This window comes from Gopherus flavomarginatus, chromosome 3, assembly GCF_025201925.1.
Source record: "Gopherus flavomarginatus isolate rGopFla2 chromosome 3, rGopFla2.mat.asm, whole genome shotgun sequence".
Classification (NCBI taxonomy): domain Eukaryota; kingdom Metazoa; phylum Chordata; order Testudines; family Testudinidae; genus Gopherus; species Gopherus flavomarginatus.
Genome location: NC_066619.1, coordinates 39,749,188 through 39,756,689, shown reverse-complemented (window position 1 = coordinate 39,756,689; position 7,502 = coordinate 39,749,188).

Here is a 7,502-nt window from a genome sequence, read left to right as displayed (position 1 = left end):
TGTGCTTGCCAACAACAGTTCCAGCAGACCAAAGAGGATAAGTCCATGAGAGAATAAGTGTCAGGCCTGTCATTTGCCCTTTCCCTTAGGTCACCTTCACAGTGCAGTCTCTGCATGGCATCTAATATACTACATTTTTAAGTGACCTCTGGACTTTTTCCCTCTTGGTAGTTAGTCCTTCCTTCTTCCCATCCAACCTCTTTACTACCCAGCCTTCCTTTTCTTGTCCATCGTGTCTTTCTCTGATTTTTCTTCCTTCTGACTTAGGGAAGGAATGAGTTTTAGGACTATCAGTCTCATTTCACCCACTCCTATTTCAATCCAAAATAACCCATAAAACAAGATAATCTATACACTCAGTTAAGAGATGTGCATAACAATTTAAGCAACAGCATGTTGCAATCTTGTCCTCATCTTCCCTCCTCCTACTTGTTTTGGCTCGTATCTGTTTAGCCTGGAAGTTCTTCAGTCAGGGACCATGATCATTAATCTATAAAGCACCAAGCACACCTTACATTCAATATAAATACCTAAACACATCCCCTTCTCTTTCTAGGGTATACTGATATTAGAGAAGAAATACTGCTATAGAGGAAAAAATGACTTTCCCAATTTCTTTTAATTTTAATATTAAACACAGGCTTCCTGTATGCCAAATATTTCAGACTTAAGCTAAACTAATTCTACTGGTAAACTGAGGACCATGTATGTCCCTCTATGTGCACATGGAACCAGATGTCCTGGGGCTGTATCTCCATCTGCTGGCAAAGATCCCACTACCCTCAAAAATTGTGTGTTCTGATCAGGGGCAGTACAATATATGCCCCCAATGAAAGTTGTTAATGTGGATATGGGGCAGTAGGCATCCCCAAGGTTGCTACAAAATTGCCACAATATAAGGAACTGAGCTTTACTGAAAAAAGTGACACAACAGGAAAACATTCCTGGGAACATGGGCACTGTCATGCTAGAGCCAACCGGTTGTCCATTTATCCCAGTATTCTGTCTGTGATAGTGGCCAGTACCAGTTACTTTATAGGAACGTGCAAGGAGCCTGCCCGTAAGGGAAGTTCTTCCGTCCGTTAGTGGATAGCTTTGGCCCTGTAGCATAGAGGTTTTATATCTTTTTATATTATATATCCTGCTAATTAACTGCATGTTCTCCTCTCTAATAGTCCAGTCTTTTTAAAAATCCAGCTAAGCTTTTTGCTTTTGTGACATTTGTAGGAGTGAGTTCCACAGCTTTTTTTTTTTTTTTTTTTTTTTTTTTAATGTAGCATGTATTTCCTTTCATGGATTTTAAGTGTTGCCTCTCAGTTTAATTGAATATCCCCTTAATGTTGTACTATGGAACAGTAAATAGGAGAGTTTATCCCATTTATATGTGTACCTCTATCATGTTGTCTTATTAGTCTCCTCTTTAAATACGCCTCTACCTCGATATAACGCTGTCCTCGGGAGCCAAAAAATCTTACCGCGTAATAGGTAAATCTGCATTCTGTTGAACTTGCTTTGATCCACTGGAGTGCGCAGCCCTGCCCCCACGGAGCACTGCTTTACCATGTTATATCTGAATGTGTGTTATATCGGGGTAGAGGTATAGTCACAGTATTTTCAATTTCTCTTCATAAGAGTCTATTAAAACTAATTTTCTATTTCTACTATGCTCTCTTTAAAAGATAGGATAAGTATTGCTGAGCACAGTATACTAGGTGAGAGCATTCTTAGAGCAAAGTTTAAAAACTTTCTATACTCTGATTAGACCTCATTGCTAGCTTTTAACTAGATTCTTGCTTTTCTGTAAAGACTCATTTGTTCTCAAGCTGTGCCAATTCAAGATAATACCAGCAGAAATCAAACTGTAATGATGAACACACTGAAAGCTGCTAGAGGTTTAGAATCTTCAAGTGTGTAGTATTTATATTCATTTTTAAAATATCAATTAAATTAAATGCCATGGGCAAGATAGGAAATAGTAAATAAAATGGACATTTTAATGCTTATCACTTAAATTTCTCTACAATTTGTTTAAAAACTACCATAAAAGAAATCATTCCAGGGTACAGGATTGTAAGGATTAACGTTTCCATTATTGATAGCACTGTCTTTCTGCCTCTGAACACAATCAGTGTGTGTGTGCGCGCATGCATAGAATTTTGTATGGCTGTATTCATGGTTACTAACGTTTAGCAACCCAAATATCTCTCTGAATCAACTGAATAACTGAACACATTCAAATAGCTTAGTTTGAAAATGTAACTTTCTTCGTTTGAATAAGCAGTTTTGTTATGGTGCTAAACCAGTCAGTTTAACAAAGGGCAGTATGTTGATGAATTATGTATGTTATCTGCGTTTTCTGGCTGCTGCTAATTGACAGGTATCATGGCCCCTTCTACCAGCTTCCTGTAATTATGGGCCACATATCAAATACAGACTTGTGTAATGTTTCCCCCTCCTCAAAGTGGTCTTGTATTTTATTTAGAGCTTACAGCATTTGAACATTTTCCATTTCTCTCTTGATTCCAGGCTATTTTACTACATCATCTCTCTAACAATGGTGAATTAATAAGATTTCTTCAATGTTAGTTTCACAGAATCATTCAGACTGTTATAGATTGTGTGCTTAAATCAAATTTAATAAGGATACGTTTTCAGTGGTATCAGAGTATCTTTTAATTGTTTAAGAGCTAAGCTACTGTGTGGAAACAAGATAGATATTTAATGACATCTATTTTAATCATTACAGAGTTATTCAGGTATTGACAGGTTAAGAACCTAATGTCTCATGGAGCAAATTGAACAGCTATTTCCGTGGTGGTGGTACATACTTAATTGAGGCTAACTAAAACATATCAAGGAAACATTAATTGGGTTGTTCCACAACTGTACTCATTACTGATTAAAGTTAAGCCTAGAATTTAGTATTACAATCTCTGGAAATAAATTCAATTTGCAGAGAATAATTCTAACATCTCTAATAAAGGTATAATCGAGTACTTTGAGGTATTGAAGGTGCTGTAGTGTGTGTGTTGCCTTTAAATAGCTGAATGTGCATATTTTAATCTAAGAATTTGAATCAAGTAGAGAATGCAGCTGATTTTGTGTAAGGTTGTGGCATGGACACTGGACAAGGACTTGCTATAGTGGATCAGACCAGTATCTCATCTTTGACAGGACCAGAGGAAGGTGCAGAAAAATAAACCCCAAACCAGGAGAAAACAGGTATGGATAGGGAAAATACCTTCTTAGCCTCCATCACTTTAATCTTCATTTGGCAACATCTGTAGTGAGAAATCAGAGCTAGGATCTGACATCTGTTTAGCCCTAGATTGATCACCATTAAACAGCATGGTATTAGGTAAAGTGAACACTAATACTGCCCCAATAAAGCTACAGTTATTACTTTTCATCATTAACTAAGTCAGTTTCCAGGGTGACGTCTCAGCAATTGTAGTGCTATACTGGTTCCCACCTAATTGGAAGGTACCATTAAAATATTTTATAGTTAGTTATACAGCACCTTTCACCCAAAAGCACTTCATGTATTATAGAAAGATATCACCATGGAACTATGCTCATCTGAGTGGATGGCAGCAGCCAATCAGCATTCAAGATGTGGTACTGCAGAGGTAAGGGAAATTCGATATTTGGTCACCAGGGTAGACACCTACTCTTACTAATAAGATCATGGGCTCTTTAATGGACTGAAACAACGTAACTTCAATACAGGGAAAGCAACATGCTCCCTTTTATCAGGCATGGTGTTTGGCAGGGACCTTTGGAAGTAGGGCCTGACCAGTTTGGAGTAATTCAGAAAGCTAAGGAAATGAATGTAATTAAGTGAGGCCTGCATAGTGCAGCTTTACAAACAGTAAAAATAAAGGTGCTTAAGAAAGTTGGTATCATTGATAATACATGAAGTCTGATTGTTTTCCAAAGCCTTTAATTCAATCAAAGCATAACCAATATTCATAGGGACACTCAAAGGTATGTCTGAGGGCTATTTCCCTGCTAATTTGTGTGTCTCCCTTCCAGCCTTTAGGCCCTAGACCAGTTTTATTTTTGTTTTGGGTGCTGAAAATAATTTTCCTAGTAATTTTACTAACTGTTAACCATGATTCAGTTTCCACACAAGCATTCTTCTAGTCCAAAGGCCACTTGATGTTGATTATACCCAAAATGCAAATAAAAACATATGCAGGTTTAATCTAGACCTAGCAAAACAGTTCCAGCTGTATTTTGGCTTATACTTGTATCAGCCCAGGAGATACCTTCCCATCATGGCACAACTCTAGAGGGATAAAGGAAAGCTCTGACAAAAACCCAGTCTTAGAGTATTCTCGGTACTAGACAAATGATGCCATTGCTGGCTATTGGACCTTAGCTAAAGTAAGATGAGGCAATTTAGCACCCTGTTGTCTCTTGAAGGCTTTTTCTTATTTCACTTTGCTATATTTCTCCCTAACTACTGAAGTTAGCATTTCTTTTTAAGAAGTTGAACCCAATTTACTGTACCTGGTACCCAGTCAACTATTTTCTTTATATCTGTTAGCACTATCTTATTTAAGGTTTGGGCTAAGCTAATATATCAGGGGTGGCCAACCTGAGCCTGAGAAGGAGCCAGAATTTACCAAAGTACATTGCCAAAGAGCCACAATAATACGTCATAAGCCCCCACATCAGCTTCCCACTCCCAGTGCCTCCTACCCACTGATCAATGTCTCCCTCTCCCGCTCCGCACTGTTTTGTGATGTGCAGGGCACTCTGGGGAGAGAGGGGAGGAGCAAGGGCAGGAAGGGGTGGAGTGAGTGTAGAGCCTGTGGCAGAGCTAGAGGTTGAGCAGCAAGCACCCCCCAGCACATTGGAAAGTTGGCACCTGTAGCTCCGGCACCAGAGTTGGTGCCTATACAAGAAGCTACATATTAATATCTGAAGTGCCACATGTGGCTCCTGAGCCACAGGTTGGCCACTCCTGTAATATATCAAGGGTCACTACAAGTTTAACACAAACAATCCTCTCTCATGAGTTCATTCTTTAGTCACGTGTTTGGAGTGGTCACATAGTATAATCCAAACTCAATTTAAAACCATAGTTAACCAAGGTTGAATTTGGGCCTATGTTCTTACTGGGCGAGTAGGGGGAAATATAGAAAGTTAAATTGTTCTTACTCAAACTTGAAAAAATACCCTTTGAGCAGAAAGGCGTGAGGCAGTGCAAACAAGGATTCAAGGGAACTTGTTATGCTCCCCCCCCTTATTTTCATTGCCAGCTATGGTTCATCAGTATGTCCCCAGTGCTTCTGAACCAGTTTTTCATCTGCTGCCTATCTAGCTGATCCTGAAGCAGCACTGCTGTGTCAGGCTGCAAGTTTCAGTGGGAGAAGCACTCATAACCTTCTAAGGTGTAGCAGGGCCTCTGTAAGAAGACAAAGAAAATAAACAGGTTGAGGTGCTTTGGGAACACAAATAAACGATTCAGATTTGGAGGACACTGGGGATATGAAGTAGAGAAGGGAGGAATTGTTTAAGAGGAAGTGGCAATTTGTTGGAGGCACTGCCTTAGTCTGAGTCATGCTGTGCAATTTTCTCCTTTGGATTCTGATCTACTTGAGCATGTTAATAAAGCAGAATTCTTATAGCTATTGGGGACTAATTCTGGGTGCTGTAGCTATCCTTCATAAACTGTTTTCATCTGCCTAAGATTACTGTCCTGATAAAAATCTTCCCTTTAGACTTCACTTCAGAAATGCATGTTTCAGATTCCCTGTCCCCCAGCAGACATTCTCCCTGGGCTGTTATAAATCTGATTGTTTTGGTATGGAACATCCTAACAGGTAAGTAAAACAGGATAGAAAAGTGTAATAGTGTTAAAATACAAACCAGCCCCACAAAAACTAATAATGATTCTATAGTTATATAGAATCTTTCAGAGAACCCAGGGTGCTATATCTTTCATATACCCCCTCCCCCCAATCCATGAAATACAGTTGCCTCTGGAGTAGAACACTGCAATTGTTTAATAATATACAATAATGCTAGTCAACAGTACAGGCAGTGAAAAGACACCATATCTAACTGGAGATACGTAGAATGGAGTTACCCAGAGTGCACTTCACCAGCACTTGTAGATAGACTTGTGGGATCTTTGCTTAATCCAGACAGGGTCACTAAAGGCAGGCACTTCCAGCAAAGCGTGCACTAGTATTGTGCTGAAACATTAGTTCTGTATTAACTCAGACTGATGCCACCTATTGAATTATCAATACCATTTTTCTGCCGTAGCAAAGGGTTTTGGTTTATTTTTAGGGCTGTTAATCAGTTAACTCATGCAATTAACTCAAATTGTGATTAACCACACTGTTAAACAAAATAGTATTTTCAATATTGATTTCAATTAAAACAGAATAAAGTGTGCTGTACTCCATTTTTATTACAAATATTTGCACTGAGGATAGTATTTTTCAATTTACTTAATACAAGTATTGTAGTGCAATCTCTATCATGAAAGTGCAACTTACAAATGTAGGGGTTTTGTTACATAACTGCCCTCAAAAACAAAATGTAAAACTTCTGAGCCTACAAGTTCACTCAGTCCTATTTCTTGTTCAGCCAATCGCTCAGACAAAACAAGTTTGTTTACATTTATGGAAGTTAATGCTGGATGCTTCTTGTTTACAATGTCACCTCAAAGCGAGAATAGGGGTTTGCATGGAATTTTTGTAGTTGGTGTTACAAAGTATTTACATGCCACATACGCTAAACATTCGTATGCCCCTTTATTCTTCGGTCTCCATTCCAGAGGACACGCTTCCATGGTGATGATACTTGTTTAAAAAATAAAAGTTAATTAAATTCATGACTGAATTTCTTGGGGGGAGAATTGTATGTTTCTTGCTCTGTGTTTTACCCACATTCTGCCATATATTTCATATTATAACAGTCTCGGATGATGACCTAGCATATGATGTTTGTTTTAAAACACTTTTACTGTAGATTTAACAAAATGCAAAGAAGGTACCAGTGTGAGATTTCTAAAGATAGCTACAGCACTCGACAAGAGTTAAGAATCTGAAGTGCCTTCCAAAATCTGAGAGGGATGAGGTGTGGAGCATGCTTTCAAAATTAAAAGACCAATACTCTGATAGGGAAACTACAAAACCTGAAACCAGCAAAAAAGAAAATCAACCTTCTACTGGTGGCATCTGACCCGTATGATAAAAATTAACATGCATGAGTCGGCACTCCTTTGGATCATTATTGAGTAGAACGCATCATCAGCATGGCCGCATGTCCTCTGGAATGCAGGTCGAAGCATGAAGGGACATAGGAATCTTTAGCATATTTGGCACATAAGTATATTGCAACAGTGGCTACAAAAGTGCCATGTAAACCCCTCTTCTCACTTTCACATCCAGAACAAAAGCAGTACAGAAAAAACATCCTGAAACCAATAAACCGCTTACATGCAGGTTGTCACTTATCAGGCGATCACATCTTACACA